Consider the following 16,220-nt stretch of genomic DNA (forward strand, 5'->3'; position numbering starts at 1 on the left):
CCGTGTGCCACAACTGAGGCACGAGACACGGAACAACGTACCTGTTCGCAGGGGCATCACTACAGCAACGAACTCGGAAGGGGACAGCCGGCGACCCGATGGGCAAGAATCACTAAGGGGTTGATGGTAATGGCACCCACTATGGACCTTCATTATTACTCTGGACCACATCTACCAGGGTGCTTTGCAACAAACACGCCCACTGGGGCGGGATTAAGACCTGCTTATCACCTGTGCAAAATCAATGGCCATGCTTCCACTCTCCCGACCAACACCATGCCATGAGGAAGAGATTGACTCTCGAAACGCGTAGGCAAGTGGTGTAACATTGCGCTGTGAGGTCCTCCCTGAGTCCGCTGCTGCCTCCCGAATAAAGAAGGTTGAAACATAGCGTTGTGTGGGTATCTTCAATTGCGGAGCAAGTTCGATTGGAATATGTGTGGCCAGCTAGGGTCACGAAGATAACCCCGCTGCTCGCCGCAGATCCGTGTGCCACAACTGAGGCACGAGACACGGAACAACGTACCTGTTCGCAGGGGCATCACTACAGCAACGAACTCGGAAGGGGACAGCCGGCGACCCGATGGGCAAGAATCACTAAGGGGTTGATGGTAATGGCACCCACTATGGACCTTCATTATTACTCTGGACCACATCTACCAGGGTGCTTTGCAACAAACACGCCCACTGGGGCGGGATTAAGACCTGCTTATCACCTGTGCAAAATCAATGGCCATGCTTCCACTCTCCCGACCAACACCATGCCATGAGGAAGAGATTGACTCTCGAAACGCGTAGGCAAGTGGTGTAACATTGCGCTGTGAGGTCCTCCCTGAGTCCGCTGCTGCCTCCCGAATAAAGAAGGTTGAAACATAGCGTTGTGTGGGTATCTTCAATTGCGGAGCAAGTTCGATTGGAATATGTGTGGCCAGCTAGGGTCACGAAGATAACCCCGCTGCTCGCCGCAGATCCGTGTGCCACAACTGAGGCACGAGACACGGAACAACGTACCTGTTCGCAGGGGCATCACTACAGCAACGAACTCGGAAGGGGACAGCCGGCGACCCGATGGGCAAGAATCACTAAGGGGTTGATGGTAATGGCACCCACTATGGACCTTCATTATTACTCTGGACCACATCTACCAGGGTGCTTTGCAACAAACACGCCCACTGGGGCGGGATTAAGACCTGCTTATCACCTGTGCAAAATCAATGGCCATGCTTCCACTCTCCCGACCAACACCATGCCATGAGGAAGAGATTGACTCTCGAAACGCGTAGGCAAGTGGTGTAACATTGCGCTGTGAGGTCCTCCCTGAGTCCGCTGCTGCCTCCCGAATAAAGAAGGTTGAAACATAGCGTTGTGTGGGTATCTTCAATTGCGGAGCAAGTTCGATTGGAATATGTGTGGCCAGCTAGGGTCACGAAGATAACCCCGCTGCTCGCCGCAGATCCGTGTGCCACAACTGAGGCACGAGACACGGAACAACGTACCTGTTCGCAGGGGCATCACTACAGCAACGAACTCGGAAGGGGACAGCCGGCGACCCGATGGGCAAGAATCACTAAGGGGTTGATGGTAATGGCACCCACTATGGACCTTCATTATTACTCTGGACCACATCTACCAGGGTGCTTTGCAACAAACACGCCCACTGGGGCGGGATTAAGACCTGCTTATCACCTGTGCAAAATCAATGGCCATGCTTCCACTCTCCCGACCAACACCATGCCATGAGGAAGAGATTGACTCTCGAAACGCGTAGGCAAGTGGTGTAACATTGCGCTGTGAGGTCCTCCCTGAGTCCGCTGCTGCCTCCCGAATAAAGAAGGTTGAAACATAGCGTTGTGTGGGTATCTTCAATTGCGGAGCAAGTTCGATTGGAATATGTGTGGCCAGCTAGGGTCACGAAGATAACCCCGCTGCTCGCCGCAGATCCGTGTGCCACAACTGAGGCACGAGACACGGAACAACGTACCTGTTCGCAGGGGCATCACTACAGCAACGAACTCGGAAGGGGACAGCCGGCGACCCGATGGGCAAGAATCACTAAGGGGTTGATGGTAATGGCACCCACTATGGACCTTCATTATTACTCTGGACCACATCTACCAGGGTGCTTTGCAACAAACACGCCCACTGGGGCGGGATTAAGACCTGCTTATCACCTGTGCAAAATCAATGGCCATGCTTCCACTCTCCCGACCAACACCATGCCATGAGGAAGAGATTGACTCTCGAAACGCGTAGGCAAGTGGTGTAACATTGCGCTGTGAGGTCCTCCCTGAGTCCGCTGCTGCCTCCCGAATAAAGAAGGTTGAAACATAGCGTTGTGTGGGTATCTTCAATTGCGGAGCAAGTTCGATTGGAATATGTGTGGCCAGCTAGGGTCACGAAGATAACCCCGCTGCTCGCCGCAGATCCGTGTGCCACAACTGAGGCACGAGACACGGAACAACGTACCTGTTCGCAGGGGCATCACTACAGCAACGAACTCGGAAGGGGACAGCCGGCGACCCGATGGGCAAGAATCACTAAGGGGTTGATGGTAATGGCACCCACTATGGACCTTCATTATTACTCTGGACCACATCTACCAGGGTGCTTTGCAACAAACACGCCCACTGGGGCGGGATTAAGACCTGCTTATCACCTGTGCAAAATCAATGGCCATGCTTCCACTCTCCCGACCAACACCATGCCATGAGGAAGAGATTGACTCTCGAAACGCGTAGGCAAGTGGTGTAACATTGCGCTGTGAGGTCCTCCCTGAGTCCGCTGCTGCCTCCCGAATAAAGAAGGTTGAAACATAGCGTTGTGTGGGTATCTTCAATTGCGGAGCAAGTTCGATTGGAATATGTGTGGCCAGCTAGGGTCACGAAGATAACCCCGCTGCTCGCCGCAGATCCGTGTGCCACAACTGAGGCACGAGACACGGAACAACGTACCTGTTCGCAGGGGCATCACTACAGCAACGAACTCGGAAGGGGACAGCCGGCGACCCGATGGGCAAGAATCACTAAGGGGTTGATGGTAATGGCACCCACTATGGACCTTCATTATTACTCTGGACCACATCTACCAGGGTGCTTTGCAACAAACACGCCCACTGGGGCGGGATTAAGACCTGCTTATCACCTGTGCAAAATCAATGGCCATGCTTCCACTCTCCCGACCAACACCATGCCATGAGGAAGAGATTGACTCTCGAAACGCGTAGGCAAGTGGTGTAACATTGCGCTGTGAGGTCCTCCCTGAGTCCGCTGCTGCCTCCCGAATAAAGAAGGTTGAAACATAGCGTTGTGTGGGTATCTTCAATTGCGGAGCAAGTTCGATTGGAATATATATATATATATATATATATATATATATCAATACCATAATTTCCAGGTTGTGGGAAGGGGGTCTCATGACTTATCAGAAGACAATTGTCTACTGACTGAAATTCTGTGGTCTACTTGAACGTGATACAAACAGATGATCTCAATTAACCTGCTATTGGATACATTGAAAAATCGCTGCTTGGGGGATTCACTGTACACCGAAACTTCCAAACCACATCAGATGGCCAGGTTGACTGTTGGATGACATTTATAGGGGACAACAATGTACTGTTTCTCCCTTGTCTAAATGAGCTGTTGGCCTATCTTGCTTTCAAGAAAGAGAATCAAACCCGTGGTTGATTTACAATCCCAATACACCCCAGAGTGTGTGACATCATACAGATGAAATAAAAGTATTGTGCTATTCAGGGGGGTGACCAAGGGATGAGTCTTTTTGTAGTTAGCGTTAACCGTTCATCCATCTAATATTTAAGTTGTATGCTTGTTAAACTTATTACAGACATGTATGGTTGAGTAACAGGGCGACGCTAGGGGAACTGGGTACAGCAGAGGAATTCCTTGGGTCACAGTGAGGCATTATGTCAGTGTATTGAGATGAATTTGGACGCACTTGTTAATCTTGGATGGGACAATTAGGCTCCTAAAAAAATGTGCAGCTGGGTTGGTCCATGTTCTAAGAGGTAAAATTCAATATGGGAAAGGTTGTAAATCCGTTGTCATTAACTTTTGGAGCAGAAACATGTAAAGGTCGATTACTGGATGGGTGATGCCTGTTTTACGCTGACTTTCAGTTGACACCTGGATAGTCTGTAAATAAACCCAGCCTGTATATTCTGAGGAAGTTGTGATAACTAATATCCATATAATGTGTGTTGCCTTACTCTTTGATTCCTGCTAAACATTGTAACGGGGTTATACACCTTTAAATTAAAATTGCACATATGTTTTTACAAAGTCACAGTCAAGGAAACGCAATCCTCAGATTAGATGAATTCCTAAACTTTGATTAATAATGTACATTATGTATAAAAAAAAGGTGGCGACCTATATACAAGCTATGACAAAATCATTCTCCTCTTTACCACAGCAGCAGCAATTTCTGAGAGAGAAAGTAGTTGGCTATTAAGCAAAACCCTTGCGAGGTGGCTGAAATGCTACAGTGGTGTTTAAAGGAGGGACGTTAACCTCTGTACTTCTGTCTAATACAAGATGGCAGGTGGATGGCACACCAAGCACTGAAAATGAGTGACCGTGCTAGACCCCGACTGCATGCACTAAAGAGCAGAAACCATCCAATGGTTGGTGGGGCTGCTTAACCAATGCCAATGGGTTCTGTGGCCACCTGGGCTGACTTGCGTACGGAGGCTGGAGCCAGCTGAGAAGAGGAAGAGGGGACACACCGCTTTACTCTGCAAGCCTTGGTGTAGGCCATGCCACGAGATGAGGGCAGTGCAAAGCAGAGTTGATGAAAGATGGTGCTGATCCACAGTGGAGGGTGAAGTAGGCTATCTTTTCTCTTCACAGTGGCGCAGCAGAGAGAGAGAGATGTGCGGAGAGGGAAATATTGATGCTAGCAACCAGGCCAGAGTGCATCAGGATATAAAGGAGACCCTTTACTCTACTTTTAAACTAGACCAATAACCTAGCTGCCTCACTCACAGGATGGGTAGTATATACCCAACTATACAACTGTACTCAACTATTGACTTCTATTTCTGACTACTCTCAAAGTCTCCTGCGAGATTGGGTTGCCCTTGCTCTGCAAGAACACAATTGTTCTGGATGAATTTTACACTGATGGTAGTAGAGAAATGGAAGTTTTGCAATGGTTGACTATTCCCCACACAGTAGATGCGGAGGCTCAGCTGCTTAAAATGGCTGGTTGCATGTCCTGCGCAGCTTCAATCCAGAGTACTGTCAAATAAGTTACACAAGCTGAAGTAATAAGAGACTAGAGTCTAAAAACTGCAAGAAATTTGAAAGTGTCAGTCAGTCAGTCAAAATATCTTTATTCGACTCAATTAAAGTCATACAAAGAGATTAAAAAAACAATTCATACAAAGAGTTAGGAACATTTCATACGTGTTAAAATATGACAATAAAATAATTTACATTAAAACAAATCTAGGCATACAAAAGTTAAAAAGGAATAACGATGGATCTAATGGGTGTGTTTTTTCATCCTAACTGCAGCTACCAAGAAATTGGCTATACAAAAGGTAATATGTATGTTGGGCAATGATTGCAAGAAGAGCAGAGCCGGTCTCACTTGTGTGAAGCCCGCCTCCTTCAAAGCTGATACCAGATATTTTTTCCTTGGCTCTAAATAAAACCCACAAAACATAACAAAATGCATGGTGTCTTGGGGTGAGAAATGATCGCAACTGCAGGGTGAGGCTATTTCCGGTTTTTCCCATGTTTTAAAAGTGCCTAAATAAAAATGTAACAAATTAAACCTGAACTTGGTTAAAAGAAACCTATGGAATGGAATTGTAACAAAACCAAGATACGGTGCTAAAGAAAATGAATTAACGAGTAAGTAATGGCCCCTTACTGATGGTTTCACTAATTCCCTTTCTTCACGAAGTGCTCTTGCCCTCCCCATAAAATGCTTTTTGACAAGATCGATGTCTTGGACCTTGATATCTTGGGGGGGAAGTAAAGAGCTCTGGTCGTCCCAAATCCGAGAATACCTTCAACAGATAGGCCAGCCAGGGGATCTTTTTACAATGGTCTAGGGACAAGACGTCGGACATGATCTTATGGTTCAGTGGAAGGTCTTCATTAAGCCACGTCTTTAACCAAAAGATCAGGGGAGCCATATTCAGCCCATCAGTAAGGAAATCTAGGCCCACCTCCAAGTGTATTGAGTAAGTTGGTGTTGACTGCGGCACAGAGAGGAGTGTCCGTATAAATCTGTTCTCCGCTCTCTGGATTGGTTCCACGTTTACATAGCCCCAAATTGGTGAACCATATAACGCAACGGCGACAGGTTTACTCTTGTAAATTTTTAACAACGCTTCCATGGGCCTGGCACCTAACCTGCCCGCAAAGCCCATGAGGGCCGACGATCTAATAACCGCCAACCTCTTCGCCCTCACTTGAGGACCCCAAGTTCCTCTCTGGTCAAAAAGTACCCCCAAGTAGGGAAAAGTGTAAACTCTAGAAACCATATCCCCTCTACACGTAAAGGTTTTTGTTCTCCTCTTACTACTTTCTCGGCCCACCAACATGGTATGCGATTTACTAGCATTTATTTTTAAATCAAGCTGTTCCATGAATGTGCCAAAGGCATTTAAGAGGCGTTGAAGGCAGACACCCGTGCGCGCAATTAGCACGGCGTCGTCCGCGTACAGGAGCGCTGGGATCTTAACTGCTCCCGCACGCGGAACGTCGACTTCCTTCTCCTCCAAATGTGCACCCAGACCGTTAATATAAAGTGTGAAGAGCAGAGGGGCCAATATGCAGCCGTGCCTTACCCCCTCAGGGATTTGAAAAGGGACGTGCACCTACCCTCATTTGTGACTTGTACGGCCGAAAAAAGCTCCTGGTGTAGGGAAGCCATAAATCTTACCAATGCCTCGTCGATCCCCATTTTCAGCAAGGTCATCCATAACTTAGCCCTGTTCACCAAATCGAAGGCCGAGGAGAGGTCCATGAATGCTAAAAACAAGGCCCCTCCTTGGCCACCGTATACTTTGATATGAGCAGGTGTAGGTTGGAGCATTGTTCGATTGTGCCTTTCCTCTCTCTAAACCCATACTGGATCTCTGACAACCCTCCACAACTCTCAACATTATCCCTCAGCCTGGACAAAAGGACTCTGCCTAAGATCTTCACCGACGAGTCCAAGAGGGATATGGGCCTATAACACCCGGGGTCGTCCCGCTGGCCCTTTTTAAAGATGGGGACGATGGTGGATATGTCCCAGGAAGATGGTGTAGGGTTGCTATCAACGGCGGTAAAGACATTGGCCAATACCTCTGCCCACAACTTTGGGGCATGTATGAAAAAATCGGCTGCCACCCCGTCGGGGCCCGGGGCCTTATGCTTGGTTGTGGCCAAGATAGCTTTCTCCACTTCTGTACTATAGAAATGAATAGGAGTGGCGTCTAAAGTGGCCAGCGACACATCCTGGGTTGCCTGATCATTAACCCCATACACATTTTTAAAATGATTCAACCACTTGTCATCTGGGATGACACAGTCCATGGCCTAGTTATTTTGGTCGGAAAAGAATGGTTGTTTAATTATTTCCCAAAATTTCCGACTGTCCTTCAGGACAGCCACGGATAGGAGATTTTCCCAGGCTTCCCGTTTGATGCTTTCTTGTCTGATTTTTATAGCTGACTTATAGGTTTTCCTCAATCTAACAATCTCGCCCCTTACCCTAGGTATTTTTTTCAAAGCTACCATCAGAGACCTGTGTGCTTTTGAACATGCGGTGTCGAACCAGCGCTTCTTATTCGGTTCTCCTTTCTTTGGTTTAGCCAGGAGATCATGCGACACCTGCCCACAGATCGACTCAAAGGCCCCTATAGTCTCACAACCCGGGGCACGAGGGTTCTGGCAAACCTCAACCTGTTCCTTAATTTTCGGGAAAACCTCAGCATAGAAGTTTTCTGGGACCACCTTAGCCCACTTAACTCTCCTACCCTGATCAGAGGTACGCAAAGTATGGTCCGACCTCACTTTCCCCGGATTTGGCCCCATGTAATCTCCCCAAGCCACTTCAAGTAAGACAGGGTTATGATCACTGTGGTGAGATAACACAGTGCAGTAGGAAAGCACCTGGTTTAGAATACCTTGTGTGGTGAAAATATAATCAATTAAGGTTCCGGGATTGGTGCCCGTGAAGGTAGCTATTCTTGGGCCCCCCTCTGGTTCGTACAAGTTGAAATTTGCCAGGAAGTCCTCTAGCTCTTCTCCCTCTGTGGTATGTTCAAAGTGAGGTCCCTCGGGACCATCACCCCATTCCTGGTTACTTAAACTGCATGCTAACGTGCAGGGATGAATGTTAAAATCGCCTAGTAGGATATACTCTGTGTCAAGCTGAGTAATCTGGCTGCCTGACCTTAATATAGCGTCTAAAGTGGCGATATTGCTACCGCTGTAGTCCCTATTCCCCGAGTTATAAAAATTGATGTATAAGGACCTCCTAGTGGGGTTAATCTCTCTCTCTACGATAAGTATGTTGTGCGAGTCAGTACTAATCGGTTTTAGGGGGCCCTTCAATTCTAGAGAGAATAACAATAACAGGCCTCCCTTAACTCTGCCGCTGCGGCTAGGAATAGCTGCCTTGGCGAAGCTAGTGAACCCATCCCACCAAAAGCTAGCAGTTGTATCCCAGGTTTCCTGGAGGGCAATAATGTTATGTCTTACAACAAAGCTTGACCACTCCTTATCATTACGTTTGGAATTAAGTCCCGCTACATTCCAACATAGTATCTTGCATGTTTCTACAGTTCTCTTCGCCACAAAATCAGTCAAGGGGACCCCATCTTCTGCTCGTAGGTGGGGGCTTCCATTAGCCGATAAGTTGCCCACTCTCTCTACTGCATTTAACTGATCATGCGAAATATCATTATCATTAACAATAACATTCTCGTTCTCCTTAAGGGAACCACCAACGATCACACCCACAATTTGGTCAGGAGCGGTTTCTCTTTCTGGAGCAACTTGCGCTTTGCGGCCTTCCAGATTAATTGTCTCAAACATGTCTATACCATCTATAAGACCTCTGCCCCTATCTTTGGTGTGGCTTATTATGCATGGGACCCTTGATCCATTTTTTAACGTATTTGGGCCCCCCATACGTCAATCGCAATCATTTAAGTTTGCCAAAACCCAATACCTATTCACTGTACCAAACCCCCAATCATAGGGTGGGGCCTCCAATCCCCATCCATTTGTTGCTACATTCCACCTTGGTAATGGGGTATTGGGACGCATCCAAAACTGCTCATCAACCGGCCAAGCTCCAAACCCATTTCCACAGATCCCGGGGTCATTTCGGTCATTTACCGGGACACCTGCCCCCCACCTATTCATTATATTCCAGTTTGATCTAGGGGTCTTAGAAAATAACACATTCTGATGATCACCTGGCCCTGCAGCGAATCTATTTGCTGGGCCAATACCATGGTCATTATGTATGGGTCCAAAACCCCCACCCCATCTGTTACTTCTTGTGACCCACCCTGGTCTTGGAATATTTGGATGGATCGCGTTTTGCTGCTCACTATAGAAAAATTTTAGGGTGAGAGGGATTATAGTTCCACTTCTTCGTTGGGGGGGAAATATATTTGACAGGACATTTGGGAGCACGTCTGCGTTTGAGAAATTTAACACTACACAGTCCCCCTTGAACTTTTTTTCCCTGTTCCCAATCCATGTCATCCTCCTCGCCATTACAATTTCCCCTGCCAACTGCTCTTTCCCATAATGTGCCATCTGCATGTTGCTTGACAGCCAGTGTAACGCCTTGCTTGTCAGAGATGAAATAGATTCTGTCTGACCAGGGGGTAAGATGGGTACATTCGCTAGTACCAGTACCAATGGTGAAGCTTCCACTATAAATTGTGTGGGGTTATCCCCTAGGGATGGCAGTGTTGGTGCAGTAGATGGGGGTATAGGGGCCTCTCTTGCTGCTTCCTGACTAGGTACAGCTGGTGGTGCCTGACCAGGCGGAATGGTCTCTGATAAGCCTTCATCTGCTACTATATCACCCCCATTATTTCCCAACACAGTGTCTACTGGTTTAGTGACAATGGTTACTACATTCTCTATTTCTTCTATTAGCTTACGTTGCAATCCACCTGACCTTTTCACCTCTGCGGTAAGCTTATCAATTTTTCCAATCAGTTGCTTAATGATAGTCTTTATCTTTAGATCTATCATATCCGCTATCCTGTCAAATAGATCATCATCTATAATTTGTCTAAGGTTATCTCCCTCATGCTCTTGTTTTTTTTCCTTAGACTTTGGTGGGGAAGCGGCCCTTTTCCTCCCTGACCGTGGTCCCCCGCGTTTAGGCTGACTTTTTCTGCAGGTTCTCACCGTGCTAGTCACAGGCACATAGGGTGAGGATTCCTCTGCTATGAGTTCCGCCTGAGACTCGGGGTCAGACTCTGCGTTTGTCTCTAGGTCAACCAACAATTCTATGCTTTGATCATGGTTTCCGACGTCAAGGGGGTAGGTGTCAGGGATGTTCGTGCTGGGGTCTTGCGATAATGTATCAGTCATTTGCGCACTAGTGGAGGGGCTTGCTAAGTGAAGGTCAGGGGATTGACTCAAACCTAGCGATTGCCTTCTGTCACTGTTTATTTTATTTACCACCTGAACCAGATAGTTATCTATGGTGTTAAACGTATCTAAAGCTCCAGAGACGATTTTCTTAGGCATAATTTCTGTTGGTAGTAAACACTGCTATACGACACAAACAAATAACAACAGAATAAGTGCGCGCTAACTACAATCACATGAAAACTACTTTGATAAAATAGGTGGTATAGTCTTACTTCAGCCGACTAGCTTTGATAATTGTGCGGGCAGAGTGGCGGGCCCAGTCCAGTCCCGGCCAGTCTAGGACTGTCTAAGACTGTCCCGGGCTTCGCCCGCGCTGCAGTCCACGCGCGTCCCGCTTACGCGCAAGGGAGCTGGGCTAAGTAGGAGGAAGGGGGCGGGAAGAGGCACCAGGTGCGCGCGATGTCCTGGCGCAAGCACCTCTGGGCCTCGCAGTCCCGCTCCCGCTAATCAGAACAGCACAGCAAAGCCAGGAATGGAGCACACGGGCTCGAAGACTCCACCAAAGTTCCTTCAATTAGGGAAATGTCAAAATAATACGGAATTCCTCCCCAGAGCCCACTTGGTAGAAGCTTCTGCGAGCGGCTCCCGCGAAGCTGGGCTAAGTAGGAGGAAGGGGGCGGGAAGAGGCACCAGGTGCGCGCGATGTCCTGGCGCAAGCACCTCTGGGCCTCGCAGTCCCGCTCCCACTCCCGCTAATCAGAACAGCACAGCAAAGCCAGGAATGGAGCACACGGGCTCGAAGACTCCACCAAAGTTCCTTCAATTAGGGAAATGTCAAAATAATACGGAATTCCTCCCCAGAGCCCACTTGGTAGAAGCTTCTGCGAGCGGCTCCCGCGAAGCGGGGGTCGCGAGGCGTTAAAAGGCCTTCAGGGAGGAGGGGCGGGAAGAGGCACCAGGTGCGCGCGGTGTCCTGGCGCAAGCACCTCTGGGCCTCGCAGTCCCGCTCCCGCTAATCAGAACAGCACAGCAAAGCCAGGGATGGAGCACACGGGCTCGAAGACTCCACCAGAGTTCCTTAAATTAGGGAAATGTCAAAATACCACGGGATTCCTCCCCAGAGCACACTTGGTAGAGGCTACTGCGAACACCTTATCTGCCCGAAGACACCCGTGTATTTCTTAGAAAACTTGAAAAGTAAAACACCAGCTAACGACGTTCTACAAAAGACACTTACTCAGGCTGTATCCCAATCTGTTGCCTCAATGAATTCCAGAAAAAATGCTCATGGAACAATGGAAACACGGGAAGCAGCGACTGCTCCAAATAATGAAACCGCTCAGTAAGCCTGGAACTCACAAGTCGGACAAAGCAGGCAAAGTAGGCTGGCCCCCAGCCTCAAGGACCTCGGGTGCCTCGACAGTCCGGCGATAGTCTGATATTGTTCCAGTATAATCCGGCAAAAAGCTTTTGAAAACAACGGAGCAAGCTTTTCCGACATCCAGCGTCCTCGCCTGCTCCCGCTCCTGCCGATCTCCGGCGGGAGCGGGAAAGTGAAAGTAAAATGAAGATGGGAACTGCAAAGGAAATGCTCAATGCTAGAGAGGTAGATTATATTCCTCAATGATGGGGAAGGAGAAGGTAACTGGGGGAGGCAAGTATTGATGCAAGGAAAATGAGGTGTGCTTGCATACGACGGTAGCCTATGGGTCTCGCAACGGGCACTTGATCTATATTTAAACATCTGAACAAGCAGTTTCCCCGACGCTGCACCACTCGGGTTGGAGAGTTTGCACAAAGGAAACAGAGGAACAGCCAGGAGGAGCATACATGAAAAAGGAACTGTAATGCATGACGTAACCAGTGTATTGATTGAACGAAACCCTTTGAAGTTTGGAGTCTAAATGTATTGTCTGGTAGTTTGTACAGGAAACTCATAGTGAAAATGTTCAAATGTTTAAGTGGGTTGATGCCCCAGAAAACATGTTTCTGGAAAGAGAACTTAATTTTTAACAATGTTCGGCTTTCCCCAGCCCACGATTCTGACAGTTGCAGGGACAACCAAGCACTGTCAAAGGTCAAAGTGATGTCCTTTCTCACTAAAGAGTAACAAGGATTCTGGGTACTCTGTCTGCGACTGCAAGTGGGCCTCCCAATCACTCCTCTACTCTACTATAGCCCAAAGGAAACGGAGTCCAAGTACAGTACAACAGCTATCGCAGCTGCATTAAAAGGGTTGACTATCCATCCAGGGTTGTGAGTACATAAACAACAAATTATTAATATCTAAAAACATAATTAAAGCAAAACAAAGTCAAATGGTGAAAAAACACACACACATTACTATGCATGATATAAATGGCAATTCAACACAATACAGTAATATCCCAGGGTCCCTGCCTATGAACACTACACATCACCTGCAATCACTAGATACTCTTGTACACCGAAACACTCCTGAAATGGAGAAATAAAACACAATACCTATGTATATATGTATATGTATTTTTGCAGCGCAAACCAATCTAAAACGCAGCAGATCACTATACATTGTCCAAGGCTAGCATAAAGTCAACAGGTAAGGAGAGCTCTGGGCTCTGGATGATTAATGCATTGTGATGGAGTGTTCTTAAAAGTGCAGTCTTCAACTATTTCTTATATTGGAGGCAATGTTGGGATGGTCCTGATGGATATGGGGATGCTGTTCCATATATGGAAAATACCTGCTCTTTTTATTTTTTTTTAAAACTTTTCTTTCACACTTCCTGTATGCAGTCTGGTGGTGTCCTGGCTGCAGGTGTGCCGAGATGATGATGCGTTTGCAAAATAAGCATGTTGTCGGTTGTGATTCCTTTCTAAATGATGCAGCTGGTTTTGAAGAAGGTGTAGGCCAACAAGCGGAGCCAATGGATTTCGAGCACTATCTGAAGTGCTGTGCAGTGTAGGATGCCTCAAAAGGATGCCAGTATGAAGTCTGGGAGGACATGTAGGGGTACTACCACCTTCCAGATGCGACAGCAAGAGGTCTTATACAGCAGTTCTGAAGTCACTTTCTGGAAGAAATGGTTTGATTTTATTCAGAAGAGTTAGCTGGTGTCAGGCTACGTTTGTTTTGGCAATGTGTTCCTTGAGGGGGAAGATGGTGTCCAGGGTGAGTCCAAGTGACTTGGCATTCTGTGAAAGTCAGGGTTTGAAGCCATCAGGGTTAATTTCATTGAGCCAGGTTTGTACTGTATTTTGCATGTTTTTCTTGGCAAACACATGATTGGGGTGAGCTTCACATGGCCGCTGGATGATGTGCAAGTAGTGTCTGAGGCATTGGATGTCTGAAGCAGATAAGACTTTTAATTAGAGTTGTGATTCATATTGGTAAATCTTGATGTGGTTATCTGTGAGTAGATCTCCAAGCGGCTCATTGTAAAGGTTTAACATAACAGACAGTATTGAACCCTGAGGGACAGTACAGGTGATAAAGATCTTTTGCGCCCAGAAGGCGCCCTTGTGAACAAACTGGTGTCTGTTGGAAAGGCAGTAAAGGACATTGCTGGTGAATCCCATTTGAGACTTTAGGGTAGGTATGATGATGGGATGGTTGACTGTGTTAAAGCCAGCTGAGAGGTCTAGCAATATCAAGAGTCAATTTTACGTGTTGAAGACTGCTTCTGTCAAGTTTGCATTTGTTGAATAAAAGTGGATTCAAAGAAACTCACAAGACTCCTGGATGACTGCATCATGACGTTTTGATCCATTACTTGAGAAATACATAATCATCTGTGAATTTTGGAACACATTATCTTTCATAAAATTTGAAGCTCCTTTTCATTTGTTGTTTTGTACTTGTGTTGAGGTGGCTTCATAGCAGTGGGGCCACAAAAGAGGAAACTGAATTTGAATTAATCACACACCAGTGCGCCTTTTTGAGCCCACATTGCTAGTGTGCTGTTTTTATATCATTGATGAGTCCACGGCCCTGACCACAAAGGCAAAAGTATCTAGACATGCTCTAATGATATGTTGGGTGGTGCTGCAGGGAACACGCAAGGATTGTATTTAGTAAAGAGCAAACTGTACAACTACCCTCTCTGGAGATGAATGGGCTGACAAAAAGGCTGTTTATCCATGTGCTGACCTGTATCCGCTTGCTATCAGGCAGTTTTACCCAGGGCTGAGGGAGCATTCTACAAGGGAGTCTTTACTTGTTTCAGAGTGCCTTACTTAAGGGCAACATGGATTCCAACAATGATATGGACGGCTGGAGGACTTCAGTCAGGATGTTTGAGTCCCACAGTATGAATGGGCAAGATGCAGCGCCTCAGCTGCCTCCTTGAGGACAGAGTGAACAGAAGCCACCTACAGGGAGGCCAGCCATGAGGGACACTCCAATTCATGGGACGTGTTCACTCCACTTGCATTCTGCAAAGCAAAGAAGTCTGTTACGTTGTAAGAGACGGATGGCAGAAAGTTGCCTGCTTCAATGCTCCTGTTTGTATTGTGCTATACCATCTCCAGCGTATGAAGTGTATTCGAATCAACACTGAAAATATAGTTCATCATCTGCCAAAAGCATTGGAGTGAGGTGGTGTCTAGCTGTTCTTCCCTATAGCTTTCTTCCTCCACTATCCTCTGGGTCCTCCCCTGCACCTCATTAGGGTAGCTTATGACTTTATAACAGGCTGCTCTTTAGAAGGCACTGGTGTTTGTACAGGAGCTCCTGGAGAGTTTTTGAGCACCATATGAGATCCTGTGATAACAGGAGGATGTATGGTGCCAGGGGAGGACCCACCAGTGAGAACCAAAACAGAGCCCAGAAAGGACCCATGGTACCCTAACGGGCACGGATGCATGTCGGAAGGAACATCGCTATCACAACATTGAGACAGAGGGCTGGATAAGCCCCAGAATTGAAAACTCCAGATGAGCTGGTGTCAAAGCCTTACGTGGTTTTGGCAGAAAAGTGATTGGCGGAGCCTCAGGGGCTGGTGCCACAGTGAGAATTTCCTTGGATGGGTTAATGTCTCCCAGTCCGGTTCCAAAGGTGATTACGCCGGGGGCAGAGTGTGCTGAAGGGACTTACTTACTGACTTCAAGCAAAATCAAGGTGATTAATCTCCATGCTTCCTCTTCTTATAGTGCATCTTTTTTTCTTCCTTAGAGGACTAGGACAAAGTAAAGGAGCATGATTTGGATGGGGCACCTAGACCTGGAGCATGACTGGCATCAAGCACCAACCTCACCATGGACCATAAATATGGTTTTGGGGTGCATGCGGATGTACTTATCGCACTACCTTGAGTAGTGCCTCGACACTAAGCACCACATATAGACTTTATGGGGGTCCGAGATGGACTACTGCCTATTAAGTATGGAAGAGGGCTTAAACCATAAATTATTGAGAGGTTACATTCCTTCAGCCCAGTACTGGGACCACAGCTAAGAGTGCGGAAAAAAGGGAATCAACGTCAGTGTACTGGGCTCCAGGGACATGTTGGCATCACTTTCAGTGCTGAGATGGAGCCAGCCCCCCCCCCCTTACAGGCATGAAAGAGCTATTGAAAATTTCTGGATGTAGCCTGACGCATGACAATTTTAAATGAGGAATTTTCTGGTACAACCTTTATCAGAAAA

At 47.3% G+C, this 16,220-nt stretch overlaps 1 protein-coding gene across 17 annotated transcripts in view; it reads right to left on the reverse strand.

The window, feature by feature from the left end:
* The window catches only part of DCUN1D2 (defective in cullin neddylation 1 domain containing 2), a 205,591-nt gene that overhangs the window by 14,876 nt on the left and 174,495 nt on the right, over nt 1-16,220 (reverse strand). The gene's annotated exons all lie outside the window — the stretch shown is intronic.

This window comes from Triturus cristatus, chromosome 8 (assembly GCF_964204655.1).
Source record: "Triturus cristatus chromosome 8, aTriCri1.1, whole genome shotgun sequence".
Taxonomy (NCBI): domain Eukaryota; kingdom Metazoa; phylum Chordata; class Amphibia; order Caudata; family Salamandridae; genus Triturus; species Triturus cristatus.